At 45.5% G+C, this 27,983-nt stretch overlaps 1 pseudogene; it reads right to left on the bottom strand.

The window, feature by feature from the left end:
• Window positions 1-213: 213 nt before the first annotated feature.
• On the bottom strand, window positions 214-13,160 carry LOC140691682 (alpha/beta hydrolase domain-containing protein 17A-like; annotated as a pseudogene).
• Between the last annotated feature and the right edge of the window lie 14,823 nt (window positions 13,161-27,983).

The raw sequence follows: 27,983 nt of genomic DNA, 5'->3' as shown, positions 1-27,983 counted from the left end.
CTTAATTTCCACTTTCACGTTCTTCTATCGTTCTGTTTCCAAAAGGAAATGAGAGCATAGCTCCGTCGCCTGTACATTGTCCACGGTCCCTGGGCTGGGGTAGGTCCCGACTCCTGCCTGCCGGTTGCTTCGAGGGTGTGGAGCACCCGGGGGCTCACATGCAGCCCCCCGGGAACGGCGCGGGGTCCTGGCGCCCCCTCCTTACTGCTGAGGTCTGGGTGTGGCTGGGCGGCCGCTAGGCTAGGCGCGCCGGCTGGGGCAGCTCCTGGGAGATGCAGCGGCGCAGGCGCTCCAGGTTCTGGCTGTGGAGCTGGATGTCGTTGTGCCCGGAGGCCCCCACCCACAGAGGCTCCAAGGCCTTGGGGCAGCGCTCGTAGAGCGCCAGCCCGTGCGAGAAGTCGGCCACCTCGTCTTCCAACCCGTGGATGATGAGCACCGGCGACGTCAGCTTGGGCCCCTTCTCCATGCTGTGCGGTCTGGGAGTCACGTTAGGCCTCCGCGCCCCACCCCCGCTGAGGCCCCGCCCCCTGGGTCCCGCCCCGCGCTCACTTGGGGAACGCCTCTAAGTAGTAGGTCTTCTTGGTGTCGGGGAAGACGATGCGCATGCCTGAGGTGCAGCACCACCGTGGCGCACTCATAGCGCGAAGCCAGGTCCACGGTGGGCACCGTGCGGATGCTCTGCCCCTACAGGATGTTGCTGTCCCGGCTGATGCCGTACCTGGCAGCGGTGGGGGCAGGATCAGCTGGGACAAAACGCGCGCACACCCCTCCCACTGCCCGCCCTCCTGGGGCAGTCCCCTATTCTCCACGCTTAGGCTCGGCCCAGGACCCTCCCCTGACCCCCAACCCCAACACCAAGGAGGCGGTCGGACCAATACAGGAGGTAGAACCCAGATAGGTGTGAGGGGAGCTGGGCGACAGCCACCCCACTCTGCCGTTTCTTAGAGAGTATCTACTTGATCACACCTGGGCAGTGCACCTGTAAGGGCCCCACCCGCTCCTCCTGGTCATCCAGCTATCCCCACCCCTACACATGCCTGACCAGGGCCACATGCAGAACCTGCTTGGGACTTTCCTGTCTCTGCTGTTCTGAACTGGACAGCCCTTCCTGGTCGCACTGGAAGGGGGCGTGTCTTCCAGCAGCCCTCACCCCCACCCTCATCCACCCTCTTCGCAAGCTGTGGGGTGGCGATTGGAGGCAGCTGTATCCTCTGATGCCTCAGCGAGTTTGCAACCCCTCAGTGTCCCCATACCCAGTTAGGTTAGTACAACAAAGGTGAGCAGGAACAACGGCTCCTGAGGGAAAATGGGTGGCCGCCACCTCCTTCTCTGGGCCCCTCCCCTGCCAGTGGCCAGGTCCTGGGGCCCACCCGCCACCCCAAGCTCCCCTAGCCCCACACCAGCACGGCTGATCCAGCACCATACCACCAGGTGCTCCTTCCTGACCACACGAGGACCATTCACCACCTTCCAGTGCTGGAGGTCTCTGTGGCCTTCCTCCCACACACCCATGACCCTGATCCCAAAGGAGCCTCTCCTCTCAGTGGCCAGGGAAGGGCTGTATCTCACCTGGGCAGCCAGACTGTCCATCTCCCTGTCCACCCAGGGGCCATCTGCACTGTTCCTGTCCTCTGGCCCAAACCCCCAGACAAACCTCCAGGCCTCGGGGATGCCATTTGGCCTTGTGCCCACTACCCTGGCTGTTCCTCCCAGGCCGGCTCTCTGGTTCGCTGTGAGCACCGCTGTGCCAAGCCCTGGCCCAGTCCAATCACCCAGCTCCAGGCAGGGACCCCCAGCTGCAACCTGGCCATCTCCACCTGGACAAACGTGGCAGGTGCCGGACAGTTTGGCTCTTCCAGGCCTCCCCAGCCCCGGATCATGGCCTGGGCCCAAGCCTCCCTCCCTCCTGCTTATTCTCAGCTGTTGGGGCTGAGGGATTTGGTCTCTGGAGGTCAAGGCTGGTAGAAGGACCAACAGATGGAACTCAGAACTCTCATCCCTATGTGGGGTGTGATTCTGCAGTGACCCCCCCCCGAGCCAGCGGCGACAGGCTGAAGCGGCCGAGGTTGGACACATACCTGCAACATGCCACCCAGCACAGGTCCCCACTGCCAGGGGACCCCACTCTTAGGGCCTGCATCAGGGACTGCTAGGGCATCACTATGGCACCAGGGCCCCCGCCTCCCCAGGGCAGGTGGGCTTTGGTCCTGGCATGGGCTGGTCACTCCAGTGGGCCAGGCAGGGCAGAGCTGGGGCAGCCAGCCCTGTGGAGGCAGAGGGCGCAGTCTCCAGGAGGGTGGGGGCTGGGTGCGTCTCCCTCTAGAGCAGCCCGGGGCGCAGAGCCACACTCTGCACTCTGCACACGCTGGTTGAGATGGAGCCACTGTGCTTCGGTGAGTGAGCACAGGGGTGGAAGGGTCCGCCAGGGTCTGCATGACCAGGGCGGTGGGGTCCAGGGAAGGATGTGTAGACCAGACCACAATGGCCCTGTCTTGAGTCAGGCCCGTGGGTGTGTGCTGGACACCGTGCCCACGGAGGACCCAGCTTCTGCTCGCCGAACTCCCACCAGCCACCAGGTCTGTGCTGGGTACTAAGCTGCCCAAGGGAGCCTTCCAGGCCCAGAGGAGCCCTGCCCTCAGGATGTGACCATGATCCATTACCAGCACCTGACACAGAGGCCCTGCCCCACCTACCCTGCCCCAAAGAGCTACCACAGCCTGGTTGGGGGGTGGGGCTGAGCCCTTTCACACAGGCCTCACACACCACCTCCTGAACTGGGAGGGGCGAACACCCACCCCTCTCCATCCAGGTGGAGCCTCCACTCCTATGGGGACCAGTGCCAGGCCCTGTCCCTGCCTCCGCTTAGGCAAGGGGCTCCCAGGAGGGGCCAGCCCCAGGGAGGCTTGAAGCCTGCCCACCCACCTCCCCGCACTTCGCTGTCACCACACAGAGAACACACAAGGCCAGGCCTTGCCCTGTGGCCCAGGGTGGCCACAAACAGGCTCCCTTTCCTACAGGCCCACCCCCTTGGGCTTCCTCCCTCCCCAAGGAAGCCAGCCTGGGTGCCTGAGGGGCCCACCTTGCAACCACCTGGTTTCACCTGGTCTGATCACCTGTAAGGCAATGCTTGCCTGCCCTCCCCTATCCCGCTGCAGTGCAGAGCTCACCTGGTGCGCAGGGCCTGCTGGGCAGCATAGATGTCAGCATGGAGGCTCGGCTCGGAGGGCTTGCCCGCGCTCACACTGCAGCTGGAGTGGACCTAGGAGGTCAGTGCTTTGTTTTCTGGGGGGAGGTAATTAGGCTTATTTATTTATTATTATATTTAACAGAGGTACTGGGGATTGAACCCAGGACCTCGTGCATGCTAAGCACGGGCTCTACCCCTGAGCTACAATTTACTTCCTAGTATTCCATATCCAAATCAAACAGCATATCGTAAGAGAAGTCTTACTGCTTGGTAACTTGCAGGTTAACTGTTCTCACGTTGCTGACTGCAGAATAAAATAAAATTCTGACCCTGTTGGGAGACATGTGACAAGCCTTGCGTCTCTAAGGCAACTTCTGGATTCTACATGTTAAATTCCAATACTTGTGACACAAGTTAAAATTCTCAGATGGGCAGAAAAAAAGACTACATCTCGAAGGGCGCTTTTTCACAAAAATAAGACAGAAATGAAAATTGTATTTCTCCTCATTTATTGAAATGTAAACACAAACATGGCAAACTTTTTCTGAAGAAGATTTTTAAAAATTAAAACATTTCAGCCTAAAGAAGTCCATTTCTATATGGGCACAACACCTCCAATTCACACTTTATAAATCGCCTACATGTAGAAGAGCTATTGGTCTATGAGGAATTTACTCTTTCCTGGCTCATCAAAGGTGGAAAATAGGGTTTAAGGAAGAAAAAAAGAAAAAGGCCCAACAAATTTACACACACACACCCACACTTCCACACTACTGTTTGTAACAAATCTTCCATAGCAAGCAAGTCTCTAGATAGACCTGTGTCACCAAGGCAAAAAATAAAACAAAAACTACTGTTTTTTGTCATGCTATCCCTATTCAAAAAAAAAAAAAGTCTGTGAAAATGTCCATACCCTGTTAAGGTGCAAAGAAAGTAGCAAGCCATTTGGTTGTACGTGCATTGGGATATTTCAATATAAACAGAAGATTAAAAAACTGAGTTTTGGGGGAGGCTGTAGCTCAGTGGCAGAGCACATGCTTAGCATGCACGAGGTCTCAGGTTCAATCCCCAGTGCCTCCATTAAATAAACAAACAAACATAATTACCTCTTCCTCCCCAAAAAGAAACCAATTAACTAAATGCTTAGCATGCATGAGGTCTCAGGTTCAATCCCCAGTGCCTCCATTAAATAAACAAACAAACATAATTACCTCTTCCTCCCCAAAAAGAAACTGATTAACTCAATAAATAAGCTGAGTTCTTTGCGGGCAGGAAGCACTGAGTAGACACAACTCAACACCAGACAGAAGGCGGCCTTGCATGAAGTGAAGCACGTGGTTACTTCCTCCCCTGACATCTCTGTTTTCCCCACATAGTTGGAGAACCACGGACCCTAGTTAACAGGGGCGAGTGTAGACTCCAGGCACTAGTGACCCCCAGTGGGGATGGTGTACATGGTGTCCCCGCATGAGGGTAAGTTGTCATTGACTCTATGCAGTGACAGCAGAAAGCAAAATAAATTTAGTGTCTTTCGTAAAACTGTAAAATTCTCAACAGCTGTCCAGTCTCTGCGCTGCCTGCACCAGGCTGGATGGTGCCCAGAGCCCCACCGGGGCCATGACATCATCTGGTCACCACGCTGCTGTTTTCAGCATCGTGACCGTGTGATGAGGAGACAGAAGTTGGAAGGAACCGTAGCCAGGGCAGCAGCAGCAAAACCAGCATTCATGTCCCTGAGGGGACGAGAGAAAAGGAAATAACTAAGCCACCACTAACCGGTGTGTGCCCTCTTCTCTGCCCACTTCTTCCCAGGAGGACGGCTTTGTTGTCTGGCAGCTGTCACTCCTGGGGTTTTTTGGGCATTACTACGGGTGATGGTTCAGGGGCTGCGGGTGTGGGGCTGGGGCACCGTCAGATGGGTTCTCCCTCAAAAAAGGAAGAGATGGGAAGGAGATTAGAGTGGTGAGGGGTCCTGGGGCTGAGTTTAAAAAGCATGAGTGCGGTTGGGGGGAGAGCGAGGCTTTTTAGAGAAGTTATGTCCTGTTTTTTGGAATCTCTCTGTGGAGAGAGTTGCTCTTGACCACTGTTCCTTCATCCACGACTGCACGGTTTGCTGTTAGGATGTACCCTTGGCTGCTGTAAATTTCTGTTCATTCCAGTTATGTCTGTTTTTAGACAAAGTGCAAGCACCTTGTCTTTAACTTTCAAGGAGTCTGTCATTTCACACCAGAGGACCTTCACACCAGGCAACTTTATGTGAAACACATGTGGAGCCCCCAACAGTCACCAATTAGTGACTGGAATGCAAAATAATTGACACAAGGAGGGAAATGCTCTCTGCTCCCGTATCTGAAGGAAGACAAAGCAAAGTGAAACAGCAAGAATAAAATTATGTGGTTTGAAATCAAAATGATAATTTCTTGAAGCTTAAACAAATGGTTCGTTTAAAATAATTCCACTTCTTGTAAAAGTAAAAACTTCTGAAAGGTGAGATTGAGAAATTTGGAAGGAGACTGTGGGCCACAGGGGAAAAGGCTGTGCAATGAAGAGCATTCATAAGGCACCAGGATTTTCATCCTCCCCCCACAGCAGTAACTCCAGAGGGACTAATAATGCAGAGGCAAATTTGGAAACTAATTACAGGTTTTGGAGATAATACAGTAGAAACATGCTCTGTCAGAAATGAAAGAATATATATGTAGATTAATCAGTCAAAATCCCTCATTTTACAAAAGAGGAAACGGAGCTATTCATTATTAGAAGTCTTGGAAGAGCTCTTAATTCTACTTTCTTTGTTCTTAATCTATACTAGTTGCTCCTGGTACAAAGTTTTGACACATATTCTTTCTGTTCTAGAATATCTTACCTAGGCTTACAGAGACAAGGTCCTACAGAGAATAAAAATTATTTTTCAGAAAATCTGCACCTTCTTCCCAAACTTCTCAGTGCAAAATGTTCTCAGATTGGGAGAAAATGTTAAATTAAAAAAAGTCTAATTATTCATTTGAATAAAGCTATCAAGATGTTTTTTCACACAATTGTAATATAAAATAATTTCAAACCTTAGGTTTTTTTCTGATTCAAAAACATTATACACCTAAAAATTCTGAGAAAGAGTAAAAGCTTATGAAGAAAAGTAAGAGAAAATCATTTAGCATCCAACAATATGTTTTGGTGATGTTTCTCCAAATTATTATTACATTTACTGGAATAATTTTCAATATACAGGTTTGTAACCTATTCTATCATCTAAACATTATTTTAGGACTTTTTTCTATGCTGTTTAATATTCCATTTACTTCAATAACTGCATAAAATTTGATCATATATCTATATCTGTGTGTGTGTGTGTTACCTCAGCCACCATCATTTATTCCACTGATTTGTCATGATGTATACACATGGTTGGCTGTAAACATTTTTACATGAAATCTTTTCTCTAAATTTTAAGGAATTATTTCCTTAGGAGATATGCCTAGAAATGCTCAAAATGTACTAATATTTCCAAGGGCATTTTGTTTTCTAAAAACCTTTGACCAATTTATAATCTGCCACCACTGTGTGAAGCTCCAGCCTCACTTCAGGTCTGCCAGCAATGAGTTTTTTTGTTTGTTTTTTGTTTTCTTTTTTTTTTTTTATGGACTTACTATGTCTACATGTCAGCTACTCTTTTAAAAAAAAAAACCTGGACAGATTTATTCCACTGAAATTGGCTCCCGTTAACTAGTATATTTAGTTGGAATAGCTATTCTGAGAATAATCCTTCACAAAGAAATTATCCGTATCAGTTATTTTATGCCACAAAGTTATTCTCTATACCACTGGCAGGTCTAAAATTTCAAGTCGGTTTGTTCTTGCGAACTTGAAACACAATGGATCCCATAGTACATTGTTAATAAATGACAGCTCTGGCCCTGACCAAAACGTGTTGATTTAACTCCAAATGAACTGAAATAAGAGCCAGAATATGGGGAGAAAGAGGAAACGCTTCCTCCACCCACCACCAGCGCGTTTTCTGAACAGGCTGCTTCTCTTGGGCGTCTGCTCTCCATCCCTTCCTGCTTCCCTTCGGCACATCTCAAGGGGCCCCTCCCACTCTGGGGAGGGCTGCCAAGTTCTGCGTAAGTCTGCAAACGGCCTTGGGCCCTGAGACTGGCTGTCGGCTTGGCCCACGGGGACCCTCCTTCATCCCTGGCATCTAGGCCCTGAGAGCAAGGCGTTCACTCCCCATGCAGGTGTGAATGGCAGGAAGTCCTTCTCCTAGGACAAGTCCCAGGACAGGGCCTCTGGGGTTGGCAGGGAGCACAAACTGAAGCCCCACCTGAGAGCCATGCTAGGAGGGGCTGTAAATTCAAGGTGGTGACCTTTCCCATCTTACACTTTGCAGATGACCAGGCTCCAAGAGAGCAGAGGGGAGCAGGTGCCAGAGGACAGCCTTGGGTCCAGGGCCAGTGGGTCCTGTCACCAAAAGCACAGCTTCCCTCCCACGTGGAGCTGTGGCGGGGCCTCCAGAACTCGGGGGAATGCAGGCACCCTCTTCCCACCTCAGGAACGCACAGAGTGGGAAATCATGCCTTCGCGAGTTCCTGGTTTGCAATTAAACCCTCAATCTGGGGATCTGCCTGGCGGCGAGCTAAGGGGATCCAAAGTCCAAATGTCCATGCCGGACCCCCGGTTGCTGGGCGGTCGCACATGGTCCCCAGGTCCCAGCCTCACATCAGGCCGCTGCCTCCCGCCTGCGCAGAAGTTGGAGGCTGGGCGCGGGGCACAGGTGGGTTCTGGGCTCCCGGCTACCACGAGGGGCGACGACCCCCTCCCCTTCCCTGGGTGCGAGTATAGCGGGGAAGGGTGGGGGTTACAGGAGCCTGAGGGACGGCCTTTAACGGTTGGGCCCTCAGGGACAGCCCTCTCCCCCTCCGTCCCGGACCGCGCCCGCCCACCCCGCGCCTCCCCGCGCCCCATCCGCGCCCGTGGAGCCCCAGGCCGAAGGTGCAGCCAGTTACCAGGGCGCGGAGAACATGACGCAGTGCGCGGCGCTCTGGATGCCGCGCGTGCCCGTGCCCGTGTACAGGTGCTTGGCGTGCGGGTCCTGCCCGTCCCCGCCATCGGCTGGGGGGGACCTGTCCGACGCTGCACCTGCCCCCCACCCCCGGCTCCTGTGCCCGCGCGCCCCAGCGCCCGCTCCGGCTCAGCAGCCCCAGTAGCAGATGCGGGGCGGCCGGACCGGGCCCGGGGCCGCGGCGAGAGGAGGCGCCCTGAGCTCGCGGGTATCACGGCGGGCTGGGCGCGCTCTCTCCGCGGCAGCCAGCGATGTGTTTTCTAGATCGCATTATTTGACAATACCAGGCTAGAAAAGTCATAGCTTAATTAGAAAAGTCAGGTAAAGTGGAAAACAAAACACATACACATACCTATTATATAAATTTTATATAACCCTGAAATATGTTAACTTGCATCTTTTCTGATTTAGAGACGAAAGGCTTCGACTTAGCTCTTTGCTTCATCTTTATTGCATAAACTGCACCCACCCTACATCACTCTGATTTTCAGTTTGTGGGTTTTGTGTTTGTTTTTTTAGAGTGAAGCAAGAAATCAAGGACACTTAGAAAGCAATAGGGATGCAGAAATCCTGTGACCTTTAAAGAAATTTGTGACTCTGTTTTTATGTTGTTGCCTTCAAAATGATTTTGACATACATTGCTTTACTCTTCAAAGCAGAAGTGTAATGGATTCGTTCGTTGTAAAGGGGAGGGTAAGGACAGCTCTCTGGTCTTCATAACCTTTTTATTTGTTGCTGAACATTCGTTATATCCCACTATTTTTGGAGTAGAAACTCATGATGAAGTACATTCTAAGGAAGAGGTCAGAAGTGATACCTACTAGACCACGTGTCTTTCTACTGTTGTGCACAGAGCAGAGTCTTGACTTGGGGCAAATGGCTGTTATTAGCTTTGAGTCTTTTCACACTGCAAGAAGCTTTTCCTTAGTTCTTATCACCTGTAAATACATAAAAAGCTAACTGAGAATAGATATGTATAGTAAATAGTAAATAGTTTATTTACTGTCAAAAGGCTGTCTGACATGAAATGCTGTGGAACAACAATATACACTGAAAGATCCGCTCTCCACCTGTATTGCATTGTGAAAGTCTGATAGTTCAGCAATTTGTTGCATTTGTAAGTAACCAACTTATGTATTCTTCTCTGACATTTAAAAATATCTGTGGAGATTATACTAGCTTTAGGTGTACAACATAGTGATTCAATTTTTTATAGGTTACAGTCCACTTAAAGTTAGTATAAAACATTGGCTACATTGCCTGTGTCATACAGTGTACCCTGCTATCTTATTTATTTCATCCCTAGTAGCTGTGTCTCTTATCTCCTGCCCTATCATGCCCTCCCCTCCCCTCCCCCATTGGTAACCATGATTTTGTTCTCTATATCTGTGAGTCTGTTTCTGTTTTGTTATATTCACCAGTTTGCTTGCTTTATTTTTTAGATTCCACGTATGTGTGATTCTACATACAATACTTGACTTTCTCTGTCTGACTTAGTTCAGTAGGCATAATACCCTCCAGATCCATCTATACTGCCTGTTGCAAATGGCAAAGTTTCAATCTTTTCATAAATGAAAAATAGTCCATTGTCTGTGTGTGTGTGTATATACTTATACCACATCTTCTTTATCCATTCATTTGTTGACAGACACTTAGGTTGCGTCCATATCTTGATAACTGTAAATCAGTCTGCTATGAATACTGAGATGTGTGCATATCTTTTCCTTTTTCTCTAAATCCTGAGCAGCATTTGTTATTTGCGGTCTTACTGACTCTAGCCATTCTGACAGGTGCGAGGTGATATCCCACTGTGGTTTTGATTTGCATTTCCCTGATGACGAGTGCTGCTGAGCACCTTTTCAGTGCCTGTTGGCATCTGCTTGTCCCCTTTGGAAAAATGTCCATCAGATCTTCTGCCCATTTTATTGATTGGGTTGTTTGGGTTTAGTTGACTTTTGAGTTGTATGAGCTGTTTATATATTTCAGATATTGACCCTTTATCTATCATATAATTTGGAAATACTTTCTCCCACTCAGTAGGTTGTCTTTTCATTTTGTTAATGTTTGCCTTTGCTATGCAAAATCTTTTAAGTTTATTTAGATCCCATCATTTATTTTAGCTTTCATTTCCTTTGCTGAGGAGACAGATACCAAAAACATATTGCTGTGATATATGCCAAAGATTATCTGCCTAATTTTTGTAGGAATTTTATGGCTTCTAGTCTTATGTTTAGGTCTTTAAGCCATTTTGAGTTTATTATTGTATATGCTGTGAAATGTTCTAGTTTCATTTACCTGTAGCTGTCCAGGTTTCCCAGCACCACTTAACAAAGAGACTGTCTTTTCCCCAATGAATACCCATGCTTCATTTGTCACGGATTAATTGACCAAGTGTGTGAGTTTGTTTCTGGGCTCTCCGTTCTGTTGCACTGATCTACTTCTCTGATTTTGTGCCAGCACCAAACTTTTTTTGATGACTGTATCTTTGTAGTATAGTTTGAAGACAGGGAGTGTGATGCTTCCAGCTTTGTTCTTTTTCTCAAGATTGCCTTGGCCCTTGAGTTTGTGTGTGTGTGTGTGTGTGTGTGTGTGTGTGTGTGTGTGTTTTGTTTAAATTTTAGGGTTATTTGTTCTATTCCTGTAAAAACTGTCATGAATATTTTGATAGGGATTGCATTAATTCTGTAGATTGCTTTGGGTAGTATAAACATTTTAACAGTATTAACCATTTCAATCCATGGACACTGGCTATCTTTTCATTTATTTATATCATCTTCAGTTTCCTTCATCAGTGTTTCATAGCTTTCAGAATATAGGTCTTTTTCCTCCTTGGTTAAGTTTATTCCTAGGTGTTTTTTTGTTGTTGTTGTTCTTCTTCTGATTTTAAATGGGGTTGATTTCTTGATTTCTCTTTCTGATAGTTTATTATTTGTGTATAGAAAAGCAACAGATTTCTGTATATTAATCTTGTATCCTACAACTTTACTGAATTCATTTATTCATTTTAATAACTTTTTGGGTGGAGATTTTAGGGTTTTATACATATAGTATCATGTCATCTGTGAATAATGACAATTTTACTTCCTGCATTCCAATTTGGATACATTTTGTATCTTTTTCTTTTCTGCTCTGGCTAGCACTGTGGTCCAGTACTATGTTAAATGTAAGTGGCAAAATTGGGCATCCTTGCTCCTTGTAAGAAGTGAAAAGCTTTTGGCTTTCGACTGTTGGGTATGATGTTGGCTGTGGGTTTGTCAGCACTTTACATGTAACATGCCACTCCCCTCAGGCCTGAAAAGCTTCTGCAGAAAAATCTGCTGATGGCCTTGGGAGTTCCCTCTATGTGACTCTTTGTTTTTCTCCTGCTGCCTTTAAAATTCTCTACTTAAGTTAAATGTTTACCAATTTAAATGTGACATGTCTTGGCGTGAGTCTCTTTTGGTTCATTTTGTTTTGGACTCTCTGAGATTCCTGAACCTGGAAATTTGTTTCTTTCTTCAGCTTTGGGAATTTTCAGCCATAATTTCATCAAATTCATTTTCTACACTTTTTGCCCTCTCTTCTCCTCCTGGGACCACTGTACCACACTTGTTAGTTCACATGATGTTGTCTCAGTGGTCCCGTAAACGGTCTTCAATTTTTTTTAATTTGTTTTTCTTCTTGCTATTCTGACTGAATGATTTCCATTATTCTATATTTCAGATCAAAATATTTTTCTATTTTTCTGTATGACTTTGATGTTAATTCCTTCCAGTGTTTGTTTGTTTGTTTGTTTGTTTTCAATTACTTTATTCTTTGGCTCTGACTGATTCTTCTTTATATTTTCTTTTTTTATATTTTCCTGGTTAAAATTTTCACTAATTTCATCCATTCTTTTCCCAAGTTCACTTAGCATTCTTATTACTAATGCTTTGAACTCTTTACCTGGTAGATTACTTATCTGTTTCATTTGTCGTTTCTTTCAGGGATTTATTCTTGTTCTTTTGTTTGAAAGAAATTTCTCTGTCTTCTCATTTTGTTGAGCTTACTCTGTCTTTATGAAATTAGAAGGAGCAGTGACCTCTCCTGGTACTGAAGTAGTGTCCTTGTGTGCTAGCTTCTCTCTGCAGCCTTTGGACCCAGTGGCTTTGGTGGGGAGCAGGATCTGGAGTGCGTATTGGTCACATATTCCCCTCAGGGGTGATAGCAGCTATCACCTTGGTGGGAGGTGGGGCTGGAGATGGAGGGGCTAGAGCCAGAGGCAGGTGTGAACCAGGGCTTCTCTGCTACTCAGTGGGAGTCACAGCTCCCTGGTCCCAAGTTGCTGGAGCAGAAGTCATAAGGGTAGGGTCCAAACTGGTCCTAATCCATCTACATGCACTCTCCCCACTCCCAGCAATGGCACCTTTGCCCCCGTGGGGTGCAGGATTGGAACAAGAGGGGCTGGAGCAAACACTGGGTCCCAGCATATCAGGCAGAGCTCCAGGCTGGTCCTGATCTGCCACTCTCTAAGCTCCAGCAACAGCTATCCTTGCCCAGTTTAGATGCAGTGCAGGGTCTCAGTCAGCCCCATCCCCTCCAAATGCTCACTCCCCTCAGCGACAGCAGCCATCACCCTAGTGGGAAGCTGCCCTGGAGCAAGAGGGGCTGGAGTGCATGCCCAGTGTGGCCAGGAGAGGTGCTGGGGCCATCCCAGGACACCAGCCAGAGCCCCGGGCAGTTTCAGTCCACTTCCTCTGCAGATTGCTCTGGAGAGTAAGCAATTGTGTGTACCCATTCTCCAAGAGCAGAATCTAGGCTTCTTACAGCCCTCCTGTAAGTCCCACCAGTTTTCAAACCAGCTAAGGGGACTTGCCTTCTGGTGTCGGACCCCACGGCTTGGGTGCCCAATATGTGCTTGGACCCCTCATTCTCCAGGGAGGAGTCCACGGCCATGACATCCCTCCTCTTCTGTGTCACTTGCTAGGAGTTGGGTCCCAAACTGATTGCTTCCCCTCCCTCCCCACCTGCCTCTGTGTGGATCCTTTTCTACAGCCTTGGTTCTAGAAGAGTCTTTCTGCCTGTCTCCAGTTTGTTTTCAGTGAGAGCTGCTCCACACACAGATGTATATTTTAGTTGTGTCTGGGGGTGGGGGGCGGTGAGCTCCTTGACCTCCCACTTCACCGTCTTGATCTCCTCCAGTCTGTCTTCTTTCTCTTCATGCTACTTTGTTTATAGTAATGGAACTTATGAAATTCCTCTCAGAGTGTCTGTTTCTCCTAAATAACACCAATGTCTCTTCCTGAGTCCCCAGATTCTCACCTCAATCCTTAAAGAAAACCTCTCTCTGCAGTTTGTATTTAAGTCCCTGGAACTTGCCTAGTCGCTTTGTCTGCAGTCCCCTTAGTACCACCCACATTACAAAATTATATTTTCTAATAATTCTTTTTGCAAAATCAAAATGGGGTCTGCTCTTTGTGTGTTTTTAATTCAGTCATTCAATCCACTGTCTTATATAAATGAGCTAATAGAAGTATATTGATGTTTGGCCACATGAGCATTTCCCTCTTTAGGATTTCACCAAATGTCACAACTTGCTGGTCTCTGTGCCACGATGTCCATTTATCTCACACTCACTAGGGCACTGAGCTTCATCACCTCCACACATGCTGTGTGTCTTACATCAGTTTGGGGCCCTCTCTGTTTGTTGTCTCTTTCAAAAGGATGTTAGTATAAGAATGAGGGATGCCATTGGACTTCTTCTAAGCCAACCAACTGCTTTTTAGCTTATGGGAATTCATGGCTCTTTCCTTGGGACCTGCTAAACCCATGTGTATTCATGTGACCCACAGAACCTCAAATCCATGAGGAAAAGACATGCTGGCTAGGCCTTCTGCAGATTGATCTGCAAGCTGCCTATGTGGGGCATCCTTCCAAATAACTACCAGACTTAATGACAGATTCTCGACTCTCACCTGAACTACCGTGCGCACTTTTACGCTTGGTTCCCAGCGGCACATGCTGCCCACGATGACGCAGTAATTTTGATATATCCCTTGCAAAGCTATTTTTCTTTTAGTCTTAGATCATTAATTTCCAGTGCTTCACAATAAGAAAACCTGCTCATGTGCATTTCTGGACATCAGAAATCATAACAATAATAGCGCAGTTCCTGAATACAGTTGTTGTCTTCAGTAAGTGTTGGTTGAATCGGTGGACGGATCACATACCTGCTTTCCATGTTCAGTGATTATCACCACTAACACCAGCCTTATTGCCTGTGGTATAGACATGGATTCTTCCTTACTAATTTTTTGGTGCATTGGTTAGATTCTCCTACATTGTGCTGCAGTGATAAACAGTCTCAAAATCTCAGTGGCAAACAGAGACATAGGCTTAACATTGGCCAAAGTCTGCCTGTCCCTCCACTTCACTTATGGACGTGGGGTAGATCAGTAGCCAATATCTACGGCAGTCTTGGCACAACAAAGCAGGTGGCGTCACAACCACCTGATAGCTCATAAGGCGTTTTCTCAGAAGGAGCACACATCATCTCTACAAATATTTCTTGGCCCCAAACTGCTGCTTGGCCCAGGGTGAGGTCTTGTGACGAGGGACTCATCAGGAGAGGGGATACTTTGACAGTAATACAATCTAACCCAGTTGCCCTCTTGGTTTTCTTGCCATGCACAAGAGCTACTCTCACCCTCTTCTCCAAGGAGCTAATCCCAAAGCCCCAGCGCTAGGATTGGTGAGCATCTTAACACTGTCTCTACGCGGATCTTCTTTTTCTGTAAACCTATTAACTATAAAGACAATTTTTCTGCCTTGCTCACACAGACACAAAAGCAAGAGCTGCACAAATCCAGAAAACCATAATCAACACTCCCTTTCAGAAGGAAACAATGGGGGAGCAGCACCATCCTGGGACAGAGCAAGTCTGTGATCCCGCTGGGAAGACGTGCAGGCCCTGCCCTGAGGGTGGGGCTCCTAAACCCCTGGTTCTCTAGGACTCGTGATTCCATCTTCTGAAAGATACTCTTCTCCTCAACCACAGATGAGAACACACTGCAGAATATATTATTTTGGGCAAATGCAGACTTCTAACCTGCTTCCTGTTTACAGAAGTTAGGGAATGGCCATCAAAAAGGCCATTTTAAGTCTTGAACAGTCAGCCTCTTGTAGCTCAAGCGATTCTTTTGAAAGTGATACCTTCTCAAAACCTTGGTTGAATTGTTGTCTGTGAGTCAAGTCAGTTCTGTGTGTCAACACCTCACTCACAAATCTGTACAAGATGTGACTCCACGTTTTTCAACTTATAGATAGTTCCATACACTGCTCTTCTAACTCTGAGTGATGATGTTTTATTTATTTTTCAGTCACAATCCCCCTTTGATATCCTCCTTTGAAGTATGGAGCCTTATATTAAAGAGTAACAAGGGCGGGCATGCATTTCCCTCAGTCCTCGCTTCTGAGCTGGTTGCCTGGTGGTCACTGGTATTTACTGTGGGAGCCCATGACAGGGTTAACAAATTGTAACAGACCCCAGCCACCACGAACAACTGTGCTTAGTAACTGCTTTGCAAGCAGGCACCTGTGCGTCCGCAACCCTGTCTCCTGGCCCTAAAAAGCAGAGACAATGCCTTGCTTGCACAGTTGAGGTGTTAGATAGCACACTGCTCATGGCACAGCAACGACCCAGGCCCTCAGCTATCTATAAACGCTGGGTGTGCCTGCTGTTAGACAGTCTGTTATCCCCAAAACAGGGACCTGGCGGGGCTGGGCTCTGCTCTGTAACTAACATATCTAAAGATGTACCTTGTGCCCATCTCCCCATGACTCCCCTACAGATAAACAAAGCCTTTGTACTCATTGTGGCTTCTACAGTCTCCAGCCCACCCTGTCTTTCCCTGAATGCCTGCATTCCCTCACACCTGTTAGTGATTTTCCCTTTGATTGTAACACTAAGCATGGGAGCATTTGAGAGTCTCAGGGAGTGGCCTCCGGACTCCCTCTCTCTCTTGACTTTCCGCAGAGTCTCGAGTAATTCACTCCATCTTGGTGGGGCTTCTGCCAGCCGGCCAGAACTCACAGTTTACAGCCTCTCTCTTCTGGGAGTGGTTTCAGCACCCTGTGGCCTCAGCCAGGTCTTACCTAGTGAAGCGATCTAAACTCCTTTACCTGGTCAGGTGACCCAAACGGTCATTGGCCAAAACTTTTTATTTTGATAGAACTCAAATCTATAGAAAAGTTGCAAGAACAGTACAAAGTCCCATATGTCTTTTCACTCAGATTTACCAGTTCCTGACACTTTTGTTCCATTTATTTTTTCATCATCTCTCTCTCTACATTTATGTGTATTCCTATTGCACTTTCTGACCCATTCAGGAGTTAACTGGGAACTTTATGCTCTTTTATCACTAAATGATTTGACAGATATTGTGTAAGAACAAGACCACCTTCTTACCTAACATTGGTACAATTGTCAAATTAGGAAATGTATCGCTGATGCAGGACTGTTAAGTGATCCAAACTTTCAGTCCTTGAATTCCTGTCATTATTGGTCTTGCTCTATTCGCTTTCTGTATTTTGCCATTAGCTTCCAGCACAGGATTTGCAAATGTCATTTGGTGTCCCAGAGAATTCCCTGGGTCCCAGACTGCAGTCAGAATATTAACTCTTCTCACTGCCTGTTGGCAAAATTGTTAACAGAGGTGAATGTTGTGTGATGAGGTGGCAGCTGGCATTCTTTGTGGGTGCATCTATGAGAGGTTTCAAAAGCCTCGTGTCTTTTTCATGAGCATGTAGCAGTGACATAATTAGAAAAATCACATTTTAAAATAATACACCACTATGGAATAAGCCATGAGCCAAGAGTGAAAAAAATGTGCAGAACATAGTAGTTCATAGTCAGCTTACTGCCGCTGTAGTTGTCCCCTCCTCTGTGTCCTGTCACCACCGCTGGGCTCCTTCCTGGCAGTGTGTGTCACTCACCCCTGTCTCCCACCTCTCCCTCCCCACTCAGACTCAGTCCCTCCCAGGTTTCCTCGGCCTCCGCTGCTTATCAAATACGATTTTCCCTTTTCCACTCGAAAACAACATTAGGTAACATACAAAGGTACGTTCCATGAATTATACATTTCATCAAGTCGCAAAATATTGAGGGAAAGTGGATATGTGAGTACATGTGTTTCTTTTTCATAAATGGTGCTCATTGGTGGTAGAGAAATATATGTAACTTATAAATGAAGACTAGGTGTATCAAAGGAAGTTCGGTTGGGGATTAACAGACACACGTTACTTCACATAAAACAGATAAACAAGGACCTACTGTAGAGCTCATGGAACTATATTCAGTTTCTTGCAATAACATATAATGGAAAAGGGCCTGAAAAGAAAATGTATATATGTATGTATACGTGTAACTGAATCACTCCACTGTACACCTGAAACTAACATTGTAAATCCACTACACTTCCATAAAAATAAATATAAATAAATAAAATTTGGGGTACTTAGATTATGTTACACCTCTGGGGCCATATCCTGGCCTCCATACTTGCTAACCCTATGACAGAGGGTAAGTTGCTTAACTTCTGTGCCTCATTCCCCCTCTTTTTTATTGACTTAGAGTCTATTTACAGTGCTGTGTTGGTTTCAGGCATACAGCATGTTGATTCAGTCACACATACACATATATATATACTCTTTTTCATTACAGGTTACTACAAGACACTGACTATAGTTCCCTGTGCTATGCAGCAGGACCTTGTTGTTAATCTATTCTGTACATAGTAGTTTGTATTGGTTAATCCCAAACTCCCAGTTATCCCTCTCTCCTCCCTCCCTTTTATTTCTCATGAAAATGGAGTCACAATAATACCTACATTATAAAGTTTTTAAAAAAGGATTTGTGTGATCATTTGCACAGGAAAAATAGTGCTCAGAAAAGTAACTGCAAACAGGGAGAACTTACACATTAAGTGTTGTCAGGTGTGATGCCCAAAGTCACAAATGTGGGTCTATTCAGGGATGTAAACTGGCTTGCTCTGGGCTCGCTAGTACCATGTTCATCCCAGAACTCTTCCCTCTGGGTAAAACATCTCAACATGTTCAAGAAACAACAATGTGGGAGTTTTTGTTAAACTAGTGCAGGACGAAATATTTAGGAAGTGGGATACTGTGTTCTGGAAAGCTGCGTTTAAAATGTACATGAAGAATAAAATAAAATAAAATAAAATAAAATAAAATAAAATAAAATAAAATAAAATAAAATGCACATGGTTGAGAGCATGATCCAAAGCCCCCTTTCTTCCTCCCAGAGCTTGCTGGTCTCTCCCACCCAAGGCTGGGGCAGAGCTGGTCCACTGAGAGCTACACAGTTTGAAGGCACTGAAGCAGCAGGTGTCAGGAGCTGAGACTTCCTGCACCCACCACTCTTGTGTGGGCTGGAGTTTATCCTGGGAGTCTGGAATTCTTTGCCGAGGGGTGCCAGTTCATGTGCCAATCATTTGCATTTTAGATTGTGCAGATGTTGACCAGAAGTATGTCGAGGTGAAGACTGGGACCGATGTTCAGCTATGACTTAGCTTATGGGCTGTTTGCCTTCCTCAGAAAGATTATAAAATAAATCATGCCTACCATCTACCCATGAAAAAAATGACACAGAAGGGCTGCTGCCTCAAAATGGTGTGTTTTCTCCCTTGAGATGAGCTTGACTGGTGATACCACCATGTGACACATGTCCTGTCTTTTCTTTTCTTTTTTCTTTTCTTTTCTTTCTTTCTTCCTTTCTTGAGTTATAGTCAGTTTGCAATGTTGTGTCAATTTTCAGTGTGGAGCACAATTGTTCAGTTAGACATGAACGTACATATATTCATTGCTTTTGTTGTTGTTGTTCTATTTATTTATTTAGTGAGTTAGATACATGTCCTTAACTCTTCTTCAGATGAAAACAAACATACTTTACAGGTCTTTTCCCTCTTTCAATTGAAACCACTCTTCCACCACCATCCTTTGAGTCCCAGTCAGGCCAGCTCCACGTCTTCACAAGCACCTGCCCTCACTCTGCTCTTGGCAGCGGGATTCCCACGGGACACCTCCCAGTCTCCCCGAAACACTCCATCTATGGCCTGAGGGCTACTTCTCCTCTTGTTCAAAGAATGTCAGAAACATTTCAAGATTCAGTTAAAATTCTTCTGTTTTAAAAATCCTCCAGGGGCCAGTTATTCTGTTTTGAACTTGTGTACTTAATTCCTTTCCTACTGGCCCCTTGGTTTGTTTGAATTTTGCCTCCGACCTGTTTCCCAGGGGCTGTGGAAGTTATTGATCATTCTGGTCATGCCAAGCTGCTTTCTCTCATCTCACTAAAGTGTCAGTTTTCTGCCTCAAAAAATAAAATCAAAATAAAACACTGTTTTCTTCTCTTCTGTTAATTAATTTACTTCTCTTCAAATAGTAGCACAACCGAAGCTTCTACATTATGGTTAGTATCTTCCACATGAAAGATGATAGAGGGAAAAAAATTGGAAAATAGAAAGGTAGTATGGTTTTAATAAAAAGTTTTAGAGACAAAGAGGAAAAGACAGGTAGAAAGAAGATGGAATAGCCTTAAAACTTCCCTACAAAATGGCCTTAATCACAAATAAATCAAAGTAAGGCTAATAATAGCTACCCCAAAACAGAGAGGAAACAAAACCTAAAACTCAGTATTATTTTCAAATTTAGTCATTGTTATCATCAAGCCACAGTAGAGTGGGAAATAAAATCCAGAATTCCTTTAAGCAATTAGTAGTATTTCCAATTAATACATGTATCAAAATAATGGAAATAGAAAATCTTTTTTTGGCATATACCACTGTAATAACTTTTGCAGGAAAAAAACCATCAATGGATGCCAAAGTTTGTGGCCAAAATTTCTGTATAATGGGGAAAAGGATATTTTCACATGTTTGTGTCTCCCCCCAAAATACTTCATAAATAGAAAAACTAATTTTGTAGTGAAGAAACCTGCTGGATATCATTTTAGTCAAGCTTTCATTTAACAGCACAGATAATGAGACATATCACTGTCACACACACCTCAGTATGAGGCACTGAGGAGGGCACAGAGCCACGTCTCTGGTGTTTTTGAAAAAAAAAGGCAATTTAAACATAAAACTGAGGAATGTCAGACAAACCCAAATGAGGGAAAATACACAAAATGGCCTCTCTTCTTCCAAAGTGTCAAGTTCATGAAGGACAGGAGGGCTGGGAACTGCCCCAGATTGGAGGACACTGAGGACAGCTGATGACTAAACCCAGTGTGTGTCCCGGACCAGAGAAGGGACATTGGTGACTGAAGGGTGAAGCTCAAATAAAGCCTGTAGGTTAGTCAGTGACGTCTCGTTACTGTTAACTTCCTGGGTCTTGATGACTGTGCTATGACTTTATAAGACATTCGTCTTTGGAGAAGCTGCGTAAAGGCTAGATGGACAATATTTGTAATATTTTACCCTTTTTGAAAGTCTAAAATTATTTCAAAGTAAAATTAAAGTGTGAAATAATGGAGAGTACAGGTGACCTCTAATTAAGAATGGAGGTTTAAAGATAAATTCAGGATCTCCAAATAAAACTTTTGGAAGTGGCCTCTTTCTTCTTTTATTAGTTACAAAGTTATAACAGACTTGTCCAGTCAGCAAAGAATGAACTCTCTGGGTGTGTATTTAACTAAAGAAGATTACATGGTTTATGGGGTGTCTCTGGAGCTGTAATGGTCTTGGATGACACTTGGTCAGCCTTCTATTTTTATTTTGAGGTTGTTTTGTTTTCTGCATCTAACACCAAATTAGAAGTTTAAAATTTCATTTTCATCCCAGAAGGAATGGCACACTGATGTGAGACCACTCATCTGTCCTTTTAATCTCTTCCTAAACTTGAAATACACACACACAACATATACCCTGAACATCCAGTTGCTTGGTATCCAAACTATATTTAGAAAGGTGTGACCCTAGAATTTTTTTCTCTCAGACTAACTTCAGAGAAAGATAACAGGCTATTTGTACTCAAAAGGACAATAAATATTTTTGAACATTGGTAATTACTTCCAGAACCTAAAATTTAAATTGTGAAAAATCCTACAATGTAGATACAACCAGTAGCTTAGCTTTTTATAAGTCATCTGTATCTAGGGAAACTCTCCAGGGTATTTCTTAAACCTGATGTTTAAAAATTTATCTATTTACTTTACAGTTGGAGCGCTGTGATTCGGATTTCGTAGGAGTGAGCACAAGGACCCTGCCGAGCGCCCCCCGGAGGACGGGTTTAGGATGGCCACGCGCTGTCCGGCCGTCCCTCCCGCAGGACGGGGCGTCTGTATCCCGCGTCTCTTCTCTTGCATTGAAGGCTTGTCATGTCAGTTTCAAAGTCTGAATGCTAAGAGCTCGACAGCTTCCCTTTGACATGGATCGCCCACTCGGCATCTAAGCTACCAGGTAGGAGAGCAGCTACCCGCGGGGGAGACTGTGTGGAGAAGCCCTGAGAATACGTGGAGAGGGACAGTGCGCCCACCCAGCCGACCTTCATATTGCGCCCACCAGAGTCTCGGGCACGTGGAAAAAGCCTTTTCGGGCTAGGGACTGGCTGCTGCCAGCTGAATGCCACCGTGTGACCCCAGCCAACCCCGGGAGCAGAAGCATCACTCAGCTGAGTCCTACCTAAAGTCCTGACCCATGGATCCTGAACACAGAGAGGATCATTGCTTTGGGATGCTTTAGCATGCAGCCACAGGTACCCAGAACACACGGGTGTGAGGAATGCTCTTTGATGGGCATGTTTAAGACTGCGCTTTCTGAACTAGTCTCACCTCACCTTTAGAAACTGAATCTCAAATACAAGTCTCAATACACCCAGATTAAGACAGAGAAAGACAAACACTCTATGGCAAATACTATATGATATCACTTATATGTGGAATCTAAAAAATAATAGAAATGAAACTATATACAAAACAGAAAAAGACTCACATAGAAAACAAATTTATGGCTACCAGAAAGGGGGATGAAAATTGGGCATATGGGATTAACAGACACAAACTACCGAACATAAAATGGACAAGCAATAAGAATTTACTGTGCAGCATGGGGAATTATACCCAATATCTTGTAATAATCCATAATGAAATATAATCTGTAAGGAAAAGGCCAGCAAACAGAATCCCTATACTGTACACCTGACACTAACAAATATTGCAAATCAACTCTACTTCAATTTTTAAAAAAGGAATCATAATTTCCAGACTCCTTTGAAGGTCTCTGTATGTGGTCAAGTGACAAAAATTCCCTCAGAGATAGAAATGGAAACGCCGTTTGCACTCTCGGGAGAATGTCCTTAAACCAACTCTTCTCCCTTCTCTGGGAGGGGGTGTGTGTGGATGGGCTTATTGGTGTCGCAGCCTCGTCAGGAGCCTTGAAGACAAGGACTTCGCCCTTGAGGTGTGAGAACTTAGTGCTGCCAGGATCACAAAACTTGGTGAGTTCAAGAAGCTAGTGCAAGACAGGAAGCTGGGTGCCCCAGAGCGCCAAATGTGTCTTCAGATGAATGGATGTCTGCAGAGAAGGCACAGGCGCTACCCCGAGCTGAGAGCATCACCTGGTCCCGTCCCGAATCCTCCTTTCCTCCGTTTTCTTTTTCATTTCCCCCCTTCCCCTTGCCTCCCCCTTCCTGCTTCCTTCCTCCCCTCCCTCAGCCCATCCACAAGAACTGGCTGTTGACCCTGCTCAGGCCTGGGTGCGGGTGTGGGGGGGTAGTGGGGACCGGAGCCCCGCAGCGGCCCAGCAGTGCCCTCTGGCGAGACGGCTGCCTTGTGCTCTGTGAAAGGGCGGCCACAGGCTCCGCAGCCCAGCCGCACGGTTCTCCCCATCACTGATGGAGATGAAGGAGAAAGACAGTGTCCTTTGCCTGTGGTTGTTAGCTGAGGCCACCATCCAGGGATGCGAGAGGGGCTCTGCAGGCGAGGGTGGACTCCAACATGAAGCCAGCCCCCAGCTGTCAGGGGCTGCGGGCAGCGCGCACCTGTGACAAGGAGAAGCCAAGGGACAGCTGGCCCAGGCTGCAGGTTGAGGTGACAGTTGAAAAAAGCATTTAGATGCTGGATGGGGTGTCCGTGCCCACCCCTGCCTTTGTGAATGGACTGCGCTCTTCCCCAGCCTTCCTGCCCCCAAGGGTGTTGTTCAAAGCCGGAACCACCTGAGGTGGGGGTGAGTGGATTGTGCTGTCAGCTTAACCAGAAGAGACAAAAGTTGAGGGTCCCCCACACCCTGCCCTTTTCAGGGAGTCAAATAGAAACTTTACTCCCTAGAGAGGACAATCTCTGTCCTCCAGAGATTTGGGGAAGCACCTCTAAAAAGGTGGGGGTGAGGCTCTCCTTCCTGATAACAAAGCTTCCTACTCTGCTGCGTCCTTCTCGGGCAGCAAAGGAGATGGATCCTAAGCTTTTAGGTCACCCAGCGAACGGCTCCATAAAGTTCTCTGTCGCCAAATCCCATACGGGACTGTGGAAGGACAGTCTCATTTGCTCCCAGCAATGGAGAAGCAGGCCTTGCTGCCACCAGTTGGAGGCCCTCGGCTTCCTGGCAGCTGTGCTCCATCGTTGGTCATTTCTCTCTGCACCAGCCAACCGCTGGTACCAGGTGTTTCGAGTGCTTGGGAAGTTAAGAGTATTCAGGGACACACAGCAGTGACTAGGCACGTGGGCTCTGTAGGTGAGCTTTTTGGGTTCTGTTCTTAGTTCTTCACAGATGTATTAACTTAGCAGGTGGCTTAACCTCTGTGTCTATTTCTTTATCCCTGCTTGGTGGGGGCAGATTAATGATAGTCCCTGACTCTCAGGTTTGTTTTGAGGATTAAATGAGCCAATCTATGAGAGATTTAGCAGTTCCTGGCACGTAGTAAATAATGGTCACTCAAACATTAGTAACCTTAGGAGCTTGACTGAGACAAGAGTTATAGCAAAAAGTCACGGTGCATAACACTTCCATGTATAATTCCATTTCAGATTACTTTCAATGCTTAGTTTTAGAGACATTAAGGTGTGGCTGTACTTTAAAGAGTTAGGTTTCGTCTCTGAGATTTTTTAATGTCTTTCTATGAAGTCAGTGGATGGGGGAGCATTTCCAAACAATGAGATTACCTGGGTAGTAAACAGAACAAAAACATTAGTGTTTCTCCTATGCTAGGTCCCTTCTACTTCACTCTTAAGGTCTGCATTGTGGTGAAGAATCATTTGCGCTGCCTGGTTCTAAAACAAATTGTAAGGAATGGTCATCTGAGAGGTTTGTAGTTCGTTCTGCTTTGCAGTGTCTAATTTTAATTTATTCTCATTCTAGGCTTTTGGTTACTCCCCTTCCACCATATCCCTTAATTTTATTTTTTTGAAAGAGTCTGCATTTCAAGCTGCCAATGAGAGTATGTGATTACAGAAGGGAGGGCTCCTCATTCCAGGTAACTTACTCTGTAGCTGTCACTAGGAAAGCCATTCGGAGTCAGGCTCTGACATGAGAAACCCTTGCTTACTCAGTAGTCAAATCATAAAGTTTAAATCAAAAGTAGCTTTATTTAGGTAGACACAAAATATGAATGCCTTAACTTATAAAGCCAGCATTCTTTAGAGGTCCTAAAACTTGCATTACCTTTCCATTTAATTATGCTTTTTAAAAGCTGTTCTATGAGGAATAAACCTATTAAAATGAGAGATTTTGTTGTCATTAGGTCTTCATTTAGCCCTCAGTACAAAATAATGGGATGCAGAGTAATCAGTAAAATATATACATTACTTTCAATGAGTTTTATTCTGTATACTGTAAATATTTATGTAATTTTAAGTCCAGAGAAATAGTAACTAACTTTCAGTTTATAGTTTATTTTTCAATGTGAACACACAATAATTAGGATACAGCAGAATTTTGTGTCTTGCAAAACTTTGAACTATGTTTGTGTGTTTTTGACGTAGCTCATCAGAACAGTTGCTACCCTTGAAAGGAGCCTTCAGATGTATAATGGTGTCAACAACGAGTGTGTCTAATGGCAGCAGGCAGCAGAAAGCTCAAAGAGATTCCAGGACACTGTATCCATGAAAGGGGATGGTAAATTTTGGCCCCATCCTGGTTTTGTAAACAGAGATGTATTGGGACACCCCTGTGCTCATTCTTTACCGTATTGCCCGTGGCTGCTGCCACAGCTACAAAGCTGGGTTGTTGCAACACAGACCGTGGGGCCCAATAAAGTAAAAAATATTTACCGTATGTTCCTTTACAGGAAACGTTTGCCAGCCCCTGCCATGGAACCTCAAAGTCCCTTCCTTAAAAATACACTTATGACCTCTTCATTATTTCTTAGCCCAATGGTTCCCAAACTGTCTTCTGCACAATATTGTCTAACTTAATAAGTGTTGTGGGGAAAAGATCCATGCTAACAGTACTTTTCCCTTTGTAGTTTATTTTAAAATAAAATTTAAGACTACCAAACTCATTGCTATGGCTTTTATTTTTATGTGATAACCTACCTTTATGAAAAGATGTCCCAAGCCTGAGAGCACCAGGACATCGAGTGAGAGATCGCCCGATATATGAGCATGCGGTGCTCCACCTGTGCCTTGGTGCCCAGGCAGCACTCACACAGACACTGACGAGATGCTTGGTAACATCTCTTTGATGATGGCTCATCCTCTGTGTCCTGTCTTCTAATTTCAACACATTTGTGATACTCAATGTTTATTCTAAATTAACCTTGTTTTGTACCACAAACACATTGCCTATGGATGTGTTGCTGAAACAAGGAAGTCTTAAACAAGAAGTAGAATATTTTTTGTTATCAAATTGTGTCTGAATCAAGTGATCAAAAGGTCGGAATATTACAAAGTAAAGATGAGCCCTGCAGCCTTCCATTTCTAAAAATTCAGGAAGTGAGATTTCCAGGACCAATTTTATGTCCAATTCCAACAAAATAACATTTAGTAAGAAACCACTAAGAAGAAAATATGATGAAAGTTATTTGTCTTTTGGATTTACATACATTGGAAATAGAGTTACACCTCATGCTCAGTGTGTGTTATGTAAGGAAATTTTATCGAAAAGCTCTTTGGCCCCTACTAAGCTTCGAAGACATTTGGAAACCAAACATGCTGCATATAAAGACAAAAACATAATCTTTTTCAAGCAACATCTTGATTCATCTGAAAACTATAAACCCCCAGCACCTAAAATTGTCAATACAGATCATGGAAGCACTAGAGAAGCATCATGCAGTGTCAACTACCATGCAGCCCCGAGCGGAGAGGCTCACGCATCAGAGAATTGCTCACCAAGCCTTGTGCAAAAGACATCGTGATGCGGGTGTGTGACGGACAGTATAGTAAAAACAAATAGACGCGGTGCAGCTGTCAGACAGCACTGCTGTTGAATTAAGGATCTAGCTGCTGCCACTGAAGAAGGAAGGGCCTGTTTGTCGACAGAAAACCTGCAGCGCATTCTCACTGCAGCTACATGAACCAGCCAAAGTCTCAGGACGTGCTGTGCTGCTCATGCTTGTTCGTTGCAGGTTTATCGAGTGCACTGAGGACGACCTGCTCTTACGTGGATCTTTGCAGGGAATGCCGTTGGTGAGGACATTCTCAACTGTGTCCACAGCTTTATGGAAAAATGTGAAATTGAATGGGGAAAATATGCTGGTGTTTGTAGTGATGCTTCTAGGGTGATGGAAGGGAAAATTGCTGGGGCTGTCACCTGGATGAAATATGTGGCTCCCGAAAGCACCTGTTATACAGACATGCACTTGCAGTTAAAATAATACCTGCATCTCTGGAAAACGTGCTTGATCAGGCAGTCCAAATCATCAATGATATTAAAGCTCAGCCACATCGGTCCAGACTACTAACAATTTTATGTGAAGAATTGGGTGCCCAGCATACAGCACCTCTAAATACAGAGGTGAGGTGTCTTTCCCGATGTAAAGTTCTTGTAAGATTTTGTGAGCTTCGTCATGAACTATTGGTTTTTGTGGATTCTGCTTTTTGAAGATCTGATTAACAAATTCATAGTGTTTGCTAAGACTTGTATATCTTGCAGATATTTTTACTAAATTATATGCGGTTACTCTGTCAATGCAAGGGGGAAATATGACAGATTTTACAGTATTTGATAAATTATCATCAAAAGAAAGCTGTTTTCCTACACTCAGTGACTAGTCCTATGGTTGATGGAGACACTCGCATGGCTGCTGTGCAGCACCCCAGGGGTTTGTGTTCTGTTTTGTTAATATTTTCCTTTAACAAAGGATAAGAGTGCTTGGGTTAGAAATCCATCTACAGTAACTTAAACCAGCCTCATTAGTGGCATGGAACTTTGAGAGCCTGATTGATTTAACATCTGATTCCCAGGTGAAGCAAAATTTCACTGAACTTTCAGGAAATGATTTTTGGAGCACCCTGAGTCAGGAGCAGCCAAGCGTTGCGAGGCGTGCAGGTTGTGTACTGCTTCGTTTGCTACATGCACCTGTGTGAAGCAGGATTTTCCTATTATGCTGCAAAAAAAAAAAACCTGAAAAAACAGGAAAAGACTTGATGTGGACCTTACTTAGCAACACCACACCTAACATTAAGTGGATATGCCTCCTCATGTCCGCTTCCCCCTACCTGGTGTTCCATCACCTCCTGTCCCTCTCTAGGACTTAACCCCCACCTCTCTATCACTCACACCCTCTCTCTCCCTGCCTGTGTCTTTCTGTCTCTCCCCCAGGCCCTCC

This window comes from Vicugna pacos, chromosome 36 (genome assembly GCF_048564905.1).
Source record: "Vicugna pacos chromosome 36, VicPac4, whole genome shotgun sequence".
Lineage (NCBI taxonomy): Eukaryota > Metazoa > Chordata > Mammalia > Artiodactyla > Camelidae > Vicugna > Vicugna pacos.
The sequence above is the reverse complement of the archived record's forward strand: the minus strand, read 5'-3'. Positions and strand labels throughout refer to the sequence as shown.